We start from the raw sequence: 18,790 nt of genomic DNA on the forward strand, positions 1-18,790 counted from the left end.
TCCCTTTTGTACTTTAACATCATTACAACACTATATATTATTTTGGAAATTTGGTGGGTGTAATGTTTACTGTTAATTTTGGTTGGTTATTTCACTTTTGTTTATTATCTACTTCACTTGTCCTGAGAGAGAGAGACAGAGAGACAGAGAGAGAGATACAGAGATACACACAGAGAGAGAGATACAGAGATACACAGAGAGAGAGAGAGAGAGAGGGAGAGAGATACAGAGAGAGAGAGATACAGAGATACACACAGAGAGAGAGATACAGAGAGAGAGAGAGAGATACAGAGATACAGAGAGAGATACAGAGAGAGAGAGAGAGAGAGATACAGAGAGAGAGATACAGAGAGAGAGATACAGAGCGAGAGATACAGAGCGAGAGAGAGAGAGAGATACAGAGCGAGAGCGAGCGAGAGATACTTTGACAATGTAGGTAATAATGAACTTGCCATGTCAAAAAAGTCCATTGAATTGAGATACAGAGAGAGAGAGATACAGAGAGAGAAATACATTTATAATGTCTTTATTGTTTTGAAACTTCTGTATGTGTAATGTTTACTGTTAATTTGTATTGTTTATTTAACTTTTGTATATTATCTACCTCACTTGCTTTGGCAATGTTAACACGTTTCCCATGCCAATAAAGCCCCTTGAATTGAATTGATACAGAGAGAGAGATACAGAGAGAGAGATACAGAGAGAGAGATACAGAGAGAGAGAGATACAGAGAGTGCGAGAGATATACAGAGACATACAGAGAGAGAGAGAGAGATAGAGAAAAATAGCTTTAGGAAGGGGGCTAAGCCACAGACAGGGTAGAGAGATTGAGATGAAGGGAGAGGACAGGCCAGAGAAATGAAAAATAGTGGGAAGGGGAAGCCACGAAATATGACCCTCTACGGCGTAGAGTCTACGCTGTCACAGTCAATCTCACAACAGCTAAGAACATGTGGGACTGTATTGATTCAAAAGGCTTCTGGCATCCCACTCACTCCCAAGCTACCTATTCAAGCCAGTACGCAAATGTCGTCACTACACAAACGACTTGGCAACCCCTGTAAACACCTCCACCCTGACCCAACAGAGGTGGAGACAATTGCAGTGCTCGGTGGCACAAAGCCACCGCATCATGGCCAAGCACAGAGGGTAATCACAGATGGGGACGAGAGCATGAAAACACTGAGGTCAGCCTCCGACTTATTAACGCGGCAGCCGGACAGCCGATGGGGCTGTGTGTGTCCGTGTCCTCCACCCCTACCCACCGTGGGATCATGCGAACATGTGCAAAAACAGACCCAGCACTCGTCTCCAAACAAAGCCACCCGGTCTGCTCTAACTGACGGAAGAAGTACAACTGTAAGAACACCAGCGGACACACAAGAGCCTAATTGATTCCCGGGAGTAAATAAGGCTGAGGTTCAACCACACAAGGGTTCAATCTTTGCGGTGGGAGAATTGCGTTCATTTCTGGCCGTGACGCAGACACGCACAAAACTATAAAACATTACACGTTTTCCACGGGCTTGTAGGTGGGAGAAGCATTTGGCTCAGGCCTGCCCTTCTGATCGCCTCATATGGGCAAGGTGATCATTACTTGCGGCCTGACAAGCACGCCCAGGCAGAGGAAGGGGCTGCAGTGGAGAGGTTCCCTTCAAAGCATCTCTGGCGCGCGTAGTTTACGAGACTGGCTGGTCTCTTATGTTGCCGTGGAAACCGGGACACACTTTTACCACCACACCCTTTACTATTCATTGCCCTCTCTGTAAACCCCCCCCCCACACTATATCCTTCACTCGCCAACCCTTCCCTCAGCTGCTTCCTCTACACCTCCTTGACTCTGCTGTACAGACTCTTTTTATCCTTCACTCTCTCGGGCAGCCAGCTGGACAGAGTGAGTGAGACAAACATACTGCCCAGGGCTCAATGGGTTTGCCGTGGCATTTAAATAGCAGCAGCTCACGACGCAAACATTTTAACCACACACTCATGCATGTACACAGGAAAACCTGTGAGAGCTGTCAACGAATGCAATCAAAAACCCACCCACTCACCACTTAGAGCTGTGGTTAGCATCAAGTGTTTTATAAATGCAGACCTGGAGAACATTAGGAACAGGTGTCACATCTCAGACAGAGAGTCGCAAGAGAGTCTCTCTCTCTCTCTCTCTCTCTCTCTCTCTCAGGAATGAAAGAAAATCCATCTCTCTCTCCCATTTCTCCCTCAAAAGACATTTGCCAGTTTGTTTGTTCTCACGCCAGAAGGCAGGCACTCACAAAAGCCAATATTGACTGTGGGCAGGCTGGGCTCAGCCTCTGTGCTTCTAGACCACATCACCTTGGACTCCAACTCGAAAGGCTGGATCCAGTGTCCAAAGCCACAGTGCAACCACTCCAGCCTGTTACTCTGTGGAGAACAAAAATCACTGCTTATGACAAGACAGCTCCAAATCCTTTTAGGTTAACTGTTCCAAAGAGCCTAATCCCGATTCAGACCTTGCAGAGCTAGGGTTAGGGCGGTTGGGGAAGATCTGAATTTGGGCATTAGTTCTAGGTATGGTGAAGCTGCCATGGCATAGAGAGCCCTAGGTGAGATGGTAATAGGTCTGTCAGGACAGTCCATCCCTAAGGTAGCCAGCACCAGGCCATCTGTCTTGCCAACAGAGCCATGCTGTGCCATCCCAACATGGAGCGACAGACAGGGCAGGTGACGCAGGTCCCAATATGACTAGAGCACACCGCGGCTCGGGCTGCTCGGGGAAAACAGGGCCGACCCGGATTCCGGCGTGACTCTGCGGAGGAGCCGTGCGGCGCCACGCCGAGATGTAAAACCCACAGTGACGGGCCCTTGCTACTGAATCCCTCCAAGCCTCTGCTCCCTTCCATCAGACCTCCACTGATGTGTGAGCACCCCACACTCACAATGTCAGATTGGGCTATCGACGCTGGGTTCGGTAAGCTAACGTCTTTGGCAATAATCATAGGCCGTCCTAACAATGCGTGCGCGGTTCAGTTCGGGCACGGCACTACCACTCATTACCCTGGCAACAGTCTACATAGAAGGAACGAAAAAGACAGAATACAAAAGAACGTTGTGGAACGAGCATGTATTTATTAACTGTGAGCCCAGAACGGCGAGGAAAACAGACACACAGTGGGGAAAAACCAATGAAGACACGAGGCTGGGGCTCCATGCGGTATACTGGTTCCCAGGGCAGATGCCAGCCCTGCAGGGACCAGGGTAAATAAACACGTCTGCCTGCCCGCTTGTGTAGAAGAACCAACGGGGAGGGGAGGCTCACTCCAAAACCACATCGGGGCTCTTCGCTAGCGTGTTGACGACCAGGAAACAACCAGACAAGCTGTGCACATAGCGTGTTTACGAACACGCCTCACAAACACGGCCGCAAACAAAAGCACACAAACTTGAAAAGGAAGTTGGACGAGAGCACAATCGGTAAGCAAAAACCCTTTGGCTTGAGGATTAAAAGCACTAAGCTAGGTGTTTTGGCAGCAGACCCCCGAGTGTTAAAACAGATCCCTCGCTTCATAATCTCTCTGCTCTTGCCCTCCTCCTCTGTGTCTACCAGGCCTTACCCCGAGAGTCCAGTGAAGCAGCGCGACTACAGGGGGCCCCGGTTTTTCGATTAATTAGGTGTAACGACACCTAGACACACACGTTGACACACACATGCAGAGAGAAGCACAGAAAAAACACGGCCACAACTGCCTTGCACCCAGGTGTTACGGGTTTTACTAGGGCCTGCTCTTCCTCGCTCACACCTAACCTAAATGTGTGAAAGCCGGGGCCAGGCTGGCCCAGTGGAGGCCTTCACCCTCCCCAGTCTGCCTGTTCCCAGTCCCAGGGACCAGAGTTATGCTGACTGTGTACCGTTCCACTTGTGTGTCGTCGTCACTCGGTACACACTCTGTGCCCACGCAGCTCCCAATGCGAAACACACACACACACACAGTACAGACACACCAACTTAGTCCCTCACACATGTGTCTTCAAAGACTGTTACACAACACAGACATCTCCCCTGCTGTTGCTAAAACAGCTTGGCAACATACTGTAACTGTAGTGCTGCTTCACAGCTGCCTTGGTTACATGTCCAAAACCCCTGAGCACAGAGCAACAGTCTGGGCTTGCCTGCCAAAGCAAGGCAAACCGAGTGCAGTAGCACTATTGAGACTGAACGGAATCACTAGAAGAAGAAAAAGAGAGAGAAAAAAAAGACACTTTACAAACGGAATCTATAACGAGATATGAAGAATGCAGCATGGGCATTAAAACCAAGCAAACGGCGCTAAAAAGCACTCCCCGTGGCACAGCACAGCACAGCTTTAGCACCGTTACACACGCAGACATACAAACGAGGCCTAGGGCACACACACACCACTCCCTTATCCTGGCCAGGTGAACAGAGGCAGGTGGTGAGCTGAGGTCTATTCAGACAGTGATATATAGGCAGTCTTTGGTGAAAGATACCAGGAGCAAGGTGTGGCTTTTTCCAATGCAGAGGAGCACTCTGTGTGTGTGTGTGTGTGTGTGTGTGTGTGTGTGTGTGTGTGTGTGTGTGTGTGTGTGTGTGTGTGTGTGTGTGTGTGTGTGTGTGTGTACTTCTAGCTTTGTATGCTCTTACAAAGCCCTTCTCTGACAGGCTAATGTAGAGACAGAACTCCCACCCAGAGCTGTCAACACCCACCCTTCAGTGTCCAAGGGTCGATGCCCTTTTAAAATGAAACTCTCCTCTCCGCAGCATGTGTTTCTAATACAGAGCAACCACGATTACTGATGTCTGCTTGTTGATTCTAAGCTCACAGCATCAAAGGGAAGGTCACACCCCCAGAGCCATCTCAGGCATCTCAGAAATGGAATTCGGTCAGTAATAGCCCGGTAAAGGTGTGTCCCACTGACGCAATAAACCCGCTCGATTAGCCAAGGGTAGTATGGTGTGAGCCCACGGCCTGGTGGTGCCGCATTCATGAGCACACGACCATGCACTTGCAAAGACACAGGTACACGTCCCACTGAACAGACAACAGCATGTGGCCTGACCTCAGTGAAACCATTTGTCTAATGAGTGAGAAAAGGAGAGTGAAGAGGGGGGGCCTAGAGGCTCCCCGTGTGGATGCCAACATTCCAGTAAAATCCAGATATGGGAACCACTGGAAAAACACAACAGAGTGTGTGTGTGTGTGTGTGTGTGTGTGTGTGTGTGTGTGTGTGTGTGTGTGTGAATGTGCCCAAGGGTTTGCAAAAGAGAGAACTGCATGAAAGTAAATGTGAATGCACGCAAGTGTGTGCGAGTTTTAGGTGTCTGTGTAGAGTGAATTCATGCAACTTTTAGAGGGCAAAGCTGAGAGGGTCATGCCTAAGTGGCGAGGACGCTGGGTGTAGGTCTGTAGCGGTGACCGTATTACCGCCACACCGGCGGTCATGAAGGCAGTCAAATTCCACGTGACCGTTTAGTCACGGTAATTAGGCTTCTCCGAGCTCTTGATGCTGCTGCTGGTCATTAGTAGCCTACTAAACTTGCTAACTGCCTGGTACGCAGGGCTCCATTGTCCCTCTCAGCTCTCTGACATCAATGCAAATGTAATCGAAAAATGTATCTAACACTTCATGAGAGCCCATGAGATCATGTTGCACAACATTTCTATAGGCAATGCGATTGCACAAGAAAACAGTGTGATGGGATCCTCCTCTTTTTAGTAGAGGCCATCAGCTTTCTATAGGTTAGGCCTACTATATTTAAATTATTTTTTTAGGGTGCATTACAGCCACACAAAGGGAATGCCACCGTGAAATTCTCGGCTCATCAAGTGCTTGTCAAATTGTGAATGAGAGACTGATGTAGTGTGTACAGCCTGCAGAAAAAACTAAGCACAGCTCATGCCCATTAAGTAACGGTTTTTAAATCATCATCAGAGTCACGTCACGCAGAATTACAATGTATTAAAAATCAAAACATATATACGCAACGTTTGTAGAACAACTAAAGTTTACATTAACAACTCTAAATTAAGCATATAGGAATACCTATTTCTTGTTAACCGCTCAACACAGAATAGCCGCATCACTCAAATCGTTTGGAGAAAATATCCTTTATTTTATTCTGCTTTGTTCAATTGTATCAGGGATGCAAACTGCTGAGGGCCCAAAAAGGTGACACTTTTTTTTGTTGCACTGAAACATGCAAAAAATCCCTGCTAGGGAGAAACTAATTACACAACAAAGAATATGATATTGCAGTTAGCCATGACAGCCTTTATAATAGAACGCTTGTGACCACACATAAATATTACACATGGGAAAAAAACATCTTAAAGTAGAAATAGAATTTGCTCTATTATAGTGGCCACTATAGACATCGATCAAGTGCACAAGTCTACGTGTGCAAAAATAACATTCACATTCACCCCCCTCACTCACACATGTGTTACTGTCAACTTCAACACAACAAAAACACTGTGGGCTACACTGCACATGGTTACATTGTACAATTTCTGCCTGTGGACATCTGTTCTACAATGTGCCAGCAAAAGTGAGAAAGAGGGGAAAATGTGTGGTGTTCCTTCCACATCTATCGTGGCATCCAGTTTAAGCCAGGCCCAGCTCCAGCTACACTTGATCCCTGAATCCACTTGTCTACCAAGCAACGCCTCATTGTCACCTAATTCTCTCATTCTGAAAAATAACTTAATGTTTTCACAGTATGTGGTTAACAGATAGTGGTTAGCTCGTTAGCTAGGTAACATTTCACACAGATTGCCAGGGTCAAGTAAGCAGCCAACGCGTCATAACTTGAGGAGCGGGGCAAGGAGTCGTTTTCCGGGTAAATACTACAGCGGATTGATTAGGTTACTAACGTTAGCTCATCTGATGTTGTGACGTTAGCTAGCTCACGCTAGCTGTCTGACTTTACTAGCCAGCTAATTTTCACACCATAAACTCAATTACTTGATCAGATGAGTTGTTGTTGCTCAACATTTCTCTGGCTAGCTAACGGAGAATTCGATCCAGCTAGCTGCTGTAACTGACAAGATGCCTCTCCAGAGCGTGTCCTGATGCTGTAATAAGTAAGTAAGTTGGTTGTCTCTTCTTTCTTTAACTTCTTGGATATAGGGGGCGCTATTTTAATTTTTGGATGAAAAACGTTCCTGTTTTAAACAAGATAATTTGTCACGAAAAGATGCTCAACTATGCATATAATTGACAGCTTTGCAAAGAAAACACTCTGACGTTTCCAAAACTGCAAAGATATTGTCTGTGAGTGCCACAGAACTGATGTTACAGAAAAAACACAGATAAAATCCAATCAGGAAGTGACGCATTTTTTGAAACCGCCTCATGCCAATGACTCCTTATATGGCTGTGAAGGAGCTAGGAGTCAGCTTACGTTTTACACGTTTTCCCCAAGATGTCTGCAGCATTGTGACGTATTTGTAGGCATATCATTGGAAGATTGACCATAAGAGACTACATCTACAAGGTGGTCGCTTGGTGTCCTCCGTCGCAATTATTGTGTAATCTCCAGCTGCAGTATTTTTCCGTTTGCTTCTGATGAGAAGCCAACTACCACCACTGATAGATTATCGAATAGATATGTGAAAAACACCTTGAGGATTGATTCTAAACAACGTTTGCCATGTTTCTGTCGATATTATGGAGCTAATTTGGGAAAAAGGTTTGGCGTTGTAAGTGACTGCATTTTCCGGTATTTTTCTTAGCCAAACGTGATGAACAAAACGGAGCTATTTCGTCTACACAAATAATCTTTTTGGAAAAAAAATGAACATTTGTTATCTAACTAAGAGTCTCGTCATTGAAAACATCCGAAGTTCTTCAAAGGTAAATTATTTTATTTGAATGCTTTTCTTGTTTTTGTGAAAATGTTGCCTGCTGAATGCTAGGCTTAATGCTATGCTAGGCTATCAATACTCTTACACAAATGCTTGTGCAGCTTTGGTTGAAAAGCATATTTTGAAAATCTGAGATGACAGTCTTGTTAACAAAAGGCTAAGCTTGTGTTTGAATATATTTATTTCATTACATTTGCGATTTTCATGAATAGGAAACGTTGCGTTATGGTAATGAGCTTGAGGCTATGATTACGCTCCCGCATGTGGGATTGCTCGACGCAAGAGGTTAAATCGCTGGCTGCATTGCATTCTATTGTTAAGTGAACGATTGGCTGAACCTTGGATACAGCCAGTATTTATCCAAACGCGCATCACTCGTTCACTTACAGCCAGTAGTGATCCAACCCCCCCGTCGGATCGACACGAATCACGTAGATCACCTATTTTGGATTCAAAACGGCAAATTTCACCTGAAAAGGTGACTAGTTTACATCCCTGTTGTATTCTTCATACTATAAAATAATGCCATGGAATTCTAAGTAAATCTTGTCTGCTGAACGAACTAGTGTAGCCCACAGCCATTTGGCATAGCCAGATCAGGACAACTCAGAGTATGCTATTCTGTCCTTCTGAAATTTTCTTCACATCATGCTTTAGATCAGTCTAAAATAAATACTGGATTTATTGAGAAGGTGTAGGCTATATTACATGGATGTATTAGACATTTTAAAATGCAGATGTTACAAACGTCTGCATCAGTGGCATGTAGGCTGTGTGTGGACGCCAGGGGTGGCTAAATGTGTTTGTTAAATCAATGGTCAACTAACGTGAAACCGCTGAAGAAACGTTGTGACCAGCAACATCCCTAGCTGAGTGTTTGTGATTCTGTAAGTGGGCCAAGCCCGTTTTATTTAGGGGTGGAGTAATGGAAGTGACCTTCAGAGTGTGTGTGTCACCTGGTTACTGTGATAGACAATACATGCTCTGTGTTTGTCTGTGTCCTGTCCTCACCCTTTTCAGAGTGCTCCCATTTATCCCGATGGGAGGGGAGCCACTGAATTGCCCTGCTAAACCAAGAACACACCCTCTCCCTCTCAGGAGAAGAACAGGGAAAGGACAACAGCACATTTCCTCCACTCACACATTCATTCTAGCCACTTTTTCCTTTCGGGATTCATTCACACTCTCCTCCTCCAATGTGTCTTTCATGTCAACAGTTACTATAGTTAATTTTTGTTTATTTGGCTAACTTTATTTGCGAAACTATAAAACATTCCTCGCATTGTCTGTTGTGACAGGGATTGTTATGTTGGGCCTCTAAAGTAGAGGAGGACTTCACGGGTCCAAAAAGTCAAGACACATTCCGAAATGGACCTGGGCCTTTCCCACCCGGATCCGATATACATTAGAGACCCGTTCTGAACGGACCCGAGGATAACTAGACCAGTTCCGTATAGATCTGGTCAGATCCAGACCCGGTCAAGTCAGAGTGAGGGAAGCAGCAGAAGTCAATTTGTAAGCTACTTTGTTAACCAGAACTGATAAATCACCGGGGCGAGACGCTCTAACAGGCAGAGGCGTGTCCTTAAGCTGTGTGTACTGTGAGTGAGTGACGCGAGGTGGAGGGAGGAGAGACCGAGACAGCAACCAACCATAGACTAACTTCTAGCTTGTTATAGCTCGGTAATTTATCATCCAACATGATTACGTACACGACATGACCAGAAGTATGTGGACACCTGCTCGTCAAACAAGACATTCCTTTTCTGCTATAACTCTTCTGGGAAGGCTTTCCACTTGATGTTGGAACTTGCTTCCATTCAGCCACGAGCATTAGTGAGGTCGAGCACAGATGTTGGGCGATTAGACCTGGCTCGCAGTCGGTGTTCCAACCCCAAAGGTGTTCGATGGGGTTAAGGCCAGGGCTCTGTGCAGGCCGGTCAAGTTCTTCCACACCAATCTCGACAAACCATTTCTGTATGGACCTCGCTTTGTGTATGGGGACATTGTCATGCTGAAACAGGAAAGGGCCTTCCCCAAAACTGTTGCCACAAAGTTGGAAGCACAGAATTGTCTAGTATATCATTGTATGCAACTTCCCTCACGCCATCACTCTCAGGCCCACTCCAAGGGGACAAGGAACAAAAAGGTGTCAACAGTGCACAATTATTTCTCTCTTTCTCTCATACACATATTCACAGACATTTGTCATCATTAGTGTACCGCCACTGGCCCAGAGAGACATGCACACACACATCATTAGGAGAGACAACAGCCCCACCCGCCGAAACAACAAACAGCCTGCGTCTCTCTCAGAAACACCCCCTTCTCTTCCTGAACATACTATATAGTATAACCACATGGCCTTTGCAGCAGCTCCATCACACCAAATCGGATTTCGAAAAAGGGGAGGAAAAAATGCACACACTGGTACAGTACCATAAAATCTGTCCAAACGGCATTCGTGGAATGACCACATGCTACACCCACTTCACATTAAAACAATGACTCTACAGTGGAGACAGAATCTGAACTGTGGGGAGGTGGACTGGACTGCACAAACGCATACAGGGTGGGAGGGACATTCGCACGCCTCTAGACACATTCCAGAGCAAAAGAGAGAGGGAGAGTGAAAATAGAGAATGAAAGCGGGGGGGATAAGGATGAGCAGATAGACATGGGTGTGACTGGCCAGCTCCAAAACGGAAACATCCTCAGAGACAGAGGACGTGGAATTAAGCAAATGACCACAGCTTTCCTGGTGTTGTTGGGTTGTACCCATTCATCCATTCCAAAATGTTATCAATGCATACTTAAAAACGTCGCTTGAACCATAAATGGAATAGTTGAGGATGTATTTTATTATATCCTGACCAGCTGGATTCTAGTCATGCCTACTGTCTGATTCATAGCGACAGTCATCGCCCTGACCACACAGACCAGTACACACTCACTTACTTCCCTGAGCGCACTCACTTCCTGTCCTCAAGCCGGACCTCCACTCACGCAATGGGAAGGGCCAGGGCAAGCAAGAGCCAAACAACTCATCTCCCAATGAAACACAGATGGTACCGAGCAAAGATCAGATGTCCGCCGTTTCCTTTTCCCTTTATCCAGGAATTCCTCCTTCCTCTATAGAACATTTCACTCTCTGCGTGACAGGGCTCTTTGTGGAAGTCCCCTCACATCTTAACTCGCACACGGCCCAGTCCATTACAGCTCTATGTGCACGAGCACGGTTTGAGAGAGAGCTAGAGAACGGGTGAAATAAAGACAGCTAGGCTTGCTAGCGCTTCTCGGTGGAAACAGCAGAGGCAAATACAGAAGAAAATAAGGTTAACAGCAAATCAAGAGGGCCTCAGTTGCACCCACATATCCCAAGGGGTTGGGGAAATGCTTTGCCAGGGGTTCTGCATGCGTGATTTGCTCATCTACCTGTTCTATTGATTCAGCACAGCATCGGTTTCGAAATGTGAATGACCTAATTAGAACCAAGGAGGGTATAAGGGGTCAGAAATCAATTCATGTTAAAAACAGCACACCAGCAAGGGCCGAGGGCATTTTAGCTTGACATTTGTTATTCCAGGCCTGGGCTTATAGCCTTCTCTGACCGAGTCACTCCTACAAACCTGACTCAGTTACACCAGCTCTGTCAGGAGGAATGGGCCAAAATTCACCCAACTTATTATGGGAAGCTTGTGGGAAGGCTACCCGAAAAATTTGACCCAAGTTAAACCATATAAAAGCAATACTACCGAATACAAAAAAGTTGTGATCCTAACTGACCTAAGACAGGGAATTTTTACTAGGATTAGTGAAAAACTGAGTTCAAATCTATTTGGCTAAAGTGTATGTAAACTTCCGACTTCAACGGTTGTACAAGCCTATGGGAAAGAGTAGTTTTAGCCACGACGAAGGTCACCTACTGTATACAGCCTTATGGCTGGGGCCAAAATTGTGTGTGTGGATGGCTAGTCGGATGGATCTGCACGGGTTTATACGACACCTCCAGCAGAATTTTATTCTGACATCTGCTATGGGCTAGGGCATCTCGAAGATATTCCATACACTGGACCGATGGCAGATTTTAGGAACGGAATGTAAATATGCCGGTCTGTGGCTCAGAGGGAGTTTTCTGTAAGGCCTGCCTAGTGTGAGATAAATTGTAATGAGACGCTTCTGCCATGGATCCGAACGCGGGTCTGGTGGCATTTCTTAGTAACCCTGGAGCCAGGCATTCTTTGGAGGGGTAGATTGTGGATTTTGCTCAATGAGAAAGTTTATTTTTTGAACATAGGATCAATGTTGATCACAGTTGTTTCTTGTTGAAGACGTAGCAACTAACATTAGCTTGCTATTGTGTTCCTCTGTTTCGTAATGACTTTGTGGCTATTTCTTTCTAGTTGGCAAAATAAGTGAGCAAGATTTTGTTTGTGTACTGCCATATGTCACTAACATTGCCAACTCACTGGAATGGGCTAGTAAATATCCTAAACCTAGCCAGCTACACAGCGATAGCCGCAAGCTAAAACCAGGGAGAGAGGGAGGAACGAATTCACATTCTGCTTCATCTACTGCTGGCTTGCTAATGTTGAGTCAAATATGTTTTTCACATGGAATTGATTACATTTGATTTTTATTCTATAAAGATTATAATTGTGTCAATATGTTGTAAAAATTCTAAAAACAAATCCTCACAGCTGTTTTCCATACTAAAAAGTGAAAATGCCACTTGGTGGCCACAAGCTTACAATGGTCCTTCTGTAGCTCAGTTGGTAGAGCATGGCGCTTGTAACGCCAGGGTAGTGGGTTCGATTCCCGGGACCACCCATATGTAGAATGTATGCACACATGACTGTAAGTCGCTTTGGATAAAAGCGTCTGCTAAATGGCATATATTATTATATTATTATAATGGACATACAGTAAGCTACAGGCAATATGTTCCTCCACCATGTGACCATGACCATCTAGCGTTCAGGACTTTCCATCAGTCTTTGTGGTTTTTATATGCAGGGAGCATAAATTGTACATTTATAAACTAACAAATAATTTTTCAAGTTAGAACTCATGAATATTAGTTATTATAAAAACTGGGTGGTTCGAGCCCTGAATGTTGATTGGCTGACAGCCGTGGTATATCAGACCATATACCACGGGTATGACAAAAGTTATTTTTAATGCTCTAACTACGTTGGTAAACAGTTTATAATAGCAATACAAGCACCTCTGTGGTTTGTGATATATGGCCAATATACCGCAGCTAAGGGCTGTATCCAGGCACTCTGCGTTGCGTCGTGCGTAAGAACAACCCTTAGCCTTGGTATATTGGCCATATAACACACTCCCTCGGGCCTTATTGCTTAATTATTTGAATGCACAGAGATACCGTGACTAGTTCCTGAGGCCCAATGTCGTGCCATTCATCCACCGTGCCATTCATCCACCGCCATCACCTCATGTTTCAGCATGATAATGCACGGCTGGATGCTGAAACTGTCCCAGTTCTTCCATGGCCTGCATACTCACCAGACATGTCACCCATTGAGAATGTTTGGGGTGCTCTGGATCGACGTCTACGACAGCGTGTCCCAGTTCCCGCCAAAATCTAGCAACTTCGCACAGTCATTGAAGAGGAATGGGACAACATTCCACAGGCCACAATCAACAGCCTGACCAACTATTTGCGAAGGAAATGTGTCACACTGCATGAGGCAAAGGTGGTCACACCAGATACTGACTGGTTTTCTGATCCACGCCCCTACCTTTTTTTGAAGGTATTTGTGACCAACAGATGCATATCTGTATTCCCATTCATGTGAAATCCATAGATTAGGGCCTAATGAATTTATTTAAATAGACTGATTTCTTATATGAACTGTAACTCAGTCAAATCTTTAAAATTATTACATGGTGCATTTATATTTTGGCTCAGTATACATAAATATCTGTTAGGGTCCACAATCTGCTACATGGACTTGTGGAGTTGCAGGAAACTGGTCAAAAAAAGAAAATCAATCAAATTCAGCCTCGCCGCCCACCCATTGCCAAACACCCTACCACACCCACCACCCAAGCCCCCTTTCATGCAGAAAAACCCCTGTTGTAGAGACGTAATAGCCCTAACAGCAACCTTACTAAGTCCGATAACTCTGTTTAAAAGCTTTGTGGACAGTGGGACATTTCTCCCTCTCTCAGTGCAGGGAGGACACTGTTCTGTGGCGAGGAAGGTCTACTCAACATCTGTGTTTATCCTCCAGCTAAAACCAACAGGCTATATTTACCCCAGTCAAACAGGCCTGGGGAAAGCCTGCAGGGGAATAACCACTGGGTCTGGGAGAAGTGCTCGCTCTCCCTCCCTACCCGAAAAGTGAATCTATAAAACACCTCGGGGGCTCGTGCCTGAGGGAGTGAGGAGAGGGGATGATGTTTTATGACAGTAAAGGAGCCATAAAGTAGATCCTAATTTTAACGAACATCCTGCTCTTTTTTTATATAACTCAAACTGTTGAAACTGTCATACATGCTGAGTCACAGACGGGCTTCAAGGGACGGCCAATACTTCAAAGAGATTCTGTGAGCAACACCGGTGCAGGTGGGTTAATGCCGATTGCATGCCGTATATTTATATTGTAAGATCACAACGTCAATCGCAGATAAACACTTTATTTATTTACTCTGGATGTGAGCGATATGTGCTCAAAACAACAACAACAACAACAAATGCACAAACGTACGATGCTCTCTCCAGCATGATGAGGGCCAGATGGTATCCCTAGCCCGAGGCTTGCTTCCTCCTCTCGGAGCTGTGATGCTACACTAATGAGCATGATGGATCAGTCTGTCGGCCGCATCTTATGTGACGCCGTGCAGTATATTGTTCATTTCTATTAACCTTTATTTAACCAGGACGTCCCCAGGGGTCAGGGAGAAACCTGGCAAGAAACAGTATAGATCTAAAATGACAAAACAGAGAGGGAGGACTACCCGTGTGGTGGTTATTAAGACTCAAACTGTGCTGTCGGAATAGCTGAAACGGAAAAATACTAAGTGGAAGATAAAGAAATCAAATCGATAGGGCTTGTGTAGTCTACTTTTAGAGAAGACACCCGACACTCAAGCCATGTTCGATTCATTTGATGAAAATTGTTTTAACTCAACAGCTGAGAAACATGCTGACCAACCCGCTCTCGTCGGGGGGCGTGAGGCTTGCAAAAATACATTTACACATACATGTTATTCAATCATTGCAGCGACAGTGAGCGTCTGCATGGCTAGGCGTTAAAATAGAAGTTTGTTCTATTTGACGCTCGATGCGCTGCAAGTCCTTCCTCTCAAATTTCCTTATTGGTTTTAGGAGCATATACCCACGTGGGTGATTGAAAGATGCACTGACATCCACACTCCTGTCGGTTGTAGTAATGCACCGTAAAGTTGGTTACCAACCTCCATATAAAAGTCCAAAAAGGAAGCATGTAGGAAGGAGGAGAGATGACGAGAAACAAATTAGGTTTCTAGTTTTATCTGTGGATGAATTGTCAAAGTAGAGGACCTTGTGCATTTTAAGGCAAAATAACAACCCAATGTTTATATCTCAGGACAAAGTAGCTAGCAACACCAGGACAAATTAACTATCAACAGCAAGCTAGCTAAATTGCCTTAAATGTTTAATGCTTTTCGGCCTGTGAATATAATTGGTTCAGAGTTTGTTTTGATATTTCAACCAGCGTGTCCTGACCGCTTCCGGTGTGGGTGAACAAAAATAAACATGTGAGCAATGCCGGTTTGGTCAGCATGTAAGTGTGTACCCTTGAGAACCAGTTGAATAAGTGGTCTTTATCTTCAACAACAAAAAAACACATGAGTTCGATGAATCATCAATGAGAGGGGTGCGTGAATCATTAGGTTTACAGGTTAGAATGCAACGGGGGTCACCGAGATACAATTCCCTTTGTATTTTAAAGTCTTTTTACTTTATTTATAATGTAAGCCTAATCATAGAGACAGCAAGAAACTACGGCATATTCATTGAGATCATTTTGAACGGTTCCTCATGGAACTACATTGGGAAGCACTACTACGGGGTCCCAAGTAACCACAGAGAATTAACATAATAAATATAACATTTTCTTCAACCAAAACATGCTGCTTTTACGTTTATTTTTTATTTTTAAGTTAAGCTTTTCTCTCCAGAGGTGATTTAAGTCACTAATTATTTTAAAGCTGTACAGAAATGTTATCTTTGAAAGGCAATAAAGGCAGCATACAGTAGCCTATATGAAATGGACTAAACCAAAATATAACTATCAAATTTAGCAATTCAGCAACAATAACTTGTCATCTAAATAAATATCCCAAAGCATGTAAAATGGCATAATATCACCTCTTAGTTCAGGTTTTGATTCAAGAACTTTAGTCAAAATATTTTCACAGCACAGAATCAAGAAATAAAATAGTACTAAAATGTGTATTGGTTAGTTTCACCACTGTTGTGAGACATTGATAGAAATTCCCTGATGGAAATGATCAAAAAACGAAGTGTCTCAATTAAAACACTTCTATCGTTCAGTGATAGGCACCTGTAAAGTTGAAGCAGTCGGGATGAATGAGGGGATCTGAAATTGGAATTAGAGGCACCTGGTCGTGGTTAATCAACTTTAACTGTGTTATTCAGAACTTCACAAGCAAGCATTGCCTTTCTAACGTAATTTCCTTCAAATTAAGTGAATAGGCCAATGAGGAAACTGCAGACTTGATTCGTGTAACATTAATGAGCTGATCTGAAACCCTCTGTTCTCAGAAAGCAGGGAAGTTAGTGGACTTGACCTTTTCTCGCCGATACTGGCATTATCGTTATTCTATTAGTCACGGAGAGAAAGCAAGCAAAATAAATTGTTAAGCACCGTCATATCTATGCTGCCCTCTGCATGAAAGGGCTATCCTAATATTTGATGTGTTACTTCCTGCGGCATTCAGTGCACAGGCATGTGGACTAATATACGACATGTAGACGTTTCACCCACTGCACAGGCATGTGGACTAATATACGACATGTAGACGTTTCACCCACTGCACAGGCATGTGGACTAATATACGACATGTAGACGTTTCACCCACTGCACAGGCATGTGGACTAATATACGACATGTAGACATTTCACCCCCCCCTTCCCACTGCACGCACACCCGCACACCCAGATGACTTTGAACAAAGTAGATGGATATCTTTGAATCAAGAGGCTATTTTAACGTCACACAAACTCAATTTCAGAGTTAAGGGGAAACTACAACTGCCTAACAGATAAGATTGGTCAGGTGGCAGACACAACAGACCTTAACATGTCACAATGACAGCTGATCAGCATTGACACTAATGTGTGCGAACAGGTCAGCATGGCTTGCAAATATTGGTGAACTTTGGAGGTTTAAGTTTCTATGATTGAATGAAAGATGATTGATTGAATGAAAATCAGTAAGACCACTTATGAGGGCTTTAGTTAATAAAAATTATTTAGCTAGTTAGCATGCTAGCCAGAGTCACCCATACTAGGCACAACCACTTTCAGTGACCTAGTTAGTTAACTAGCTCGTTCGTAAGATTTACCCGTGAATCACACAACACCAAACAATTTTTGTCGTAGGCTGCCAAACACGAAACGTATAAACTACCCAACACAAATCCCCTAAAGAAAACAGTGTGTTTTGTGGACAATTCAATCAAAACAAAAATGAACCCACATTAGCAAACTTTCTACTGCAGCACTTTTCAAAATTCTAAGCTCGATCAAACTAGGCTTGGTTTACATTCCCAAATGTTGTTGCGTTTCACAATTATTCCATTGTCTGGAACTTGTCATTTTACCACAGCCGCTTGGCCTTTACAAGTGTGATTAAATCAAGTAGAGAAAGTACAAACCCGGAGTATGCAAAAATTACTATGCGCCTGCGTATTGGAAAGACGGCGGACCAGGAAGGATCGGGCTTCTTTTTTTTTGTTAATAAAACATGATTTCTGAGGCCGATGTACCGTGTTTTTAACTAGTTAACGGATTAATATGGGTCTAGGTGAGACGTATATCCTCTGCGTGTTTAGAAAGGTGCAACGACGATTCAAAAAAAGGAACCCGTGGTATGCAAGTTGTTGGCTGCATAGCAGGAATGAAGTTATAGCTCTCCGCTGGCCAGTTGCAAGCAGTGAGCAATGGTAGCGAAACGTTTACCCCGCTCCCGACTCGCCACTTTTCAATGTTTGTTGAGGAGCCCGAACTATTACTCAAAACTACTTTTTCAAATACGACTTGGGAGTGTTTTCTTACCTCTCGACGTTCTCGCACTTTCGAAGAACTTATATCCCGTTAGAAATCCCCAATCCAAGGGGAAACATTGATCGAACAATATACTGGACTGCTTGTTTCTATCTCGCTCGCAAACGTTGCCAGGAATGCCCTCTCCGGAGTCCGATCACACAAGCCAGGCGAAACCACCGCGCTGCGCTTAGCAAACGATCTCACGCCGCAATGCGCCTGTGCGAGCATGGTTGTTGTAGTACCGATAGTAACATGTGAGGGGCAGTGTTCTACAACCATAACACAGACGCGTTAGTAATGTTCATTGCAAAAAAAAATGCAATAAGTGCTGTCGCAGCAATGTCTCGAAGAAACAACAGCGCTGCTCAGAAATACGCAGTTGTGTTTTTGTGGTATAACAGTTCCTAGCTACATGTGGCTGTAAAATCATTTCGCATCACGTTCATTGTCTATTTGGGGTTGTTGGTTATAGAGTTGGAGCCTACTTATTAGTAAATAGCGCAACCTTGTGGCAGTCAATTATAATCAAAGCATTTTTACACGTAAACACAAATAGAGGCATACAGCGTTTGGCTATTTTATTTTGGACATGACCTGAAAACACAAATCCCATCCT

General features: G+C 44.4%; 1 protein-coding gene across 2 annotated transcripts in view; it reads right to left on the reverse strand.

Moving 5' to 3' along the window:
- Positions 1 to 18,395, reverse strand: part of sipa1l3 (signal-induced proliferation-associated 1 like 3) — a 91,895-nt gene extending 73,500 nt beyond the window's left edge. Inside the window, exon 1 of one of the 2 annotated variants that reach the window (XM_052525779.1) lies at positions 18,184 to 18,395. The gene's annotated coding sequence lies outside the window, so the exon portion shown is untranslated. The remainder of the gene's footprint in view (positions 1 to 18,183) is intronic. The other variant, XM_052525784.1, reaches the window with a different exon arrangement.
- Between the last annotated feature and the right edge of the window lie 395 nt (positions 18,396 to 18,790).

Source organism: Oncorhynchus keta, chromosome 1, assembly GCF_023373465.1.
Source record: "Oncorhynchus keta strain PuntledgeMale-10-30-2019 chromosome 1, Oket_V2, whole genome shotgun sequence".
Taxonomy (NCBI): Eukaryota; Metazoa; Chordata; class Actinopteri; order Salmoniformes; family Salmonidae; genus Oncorhynchus; species Oncorhynchus keta.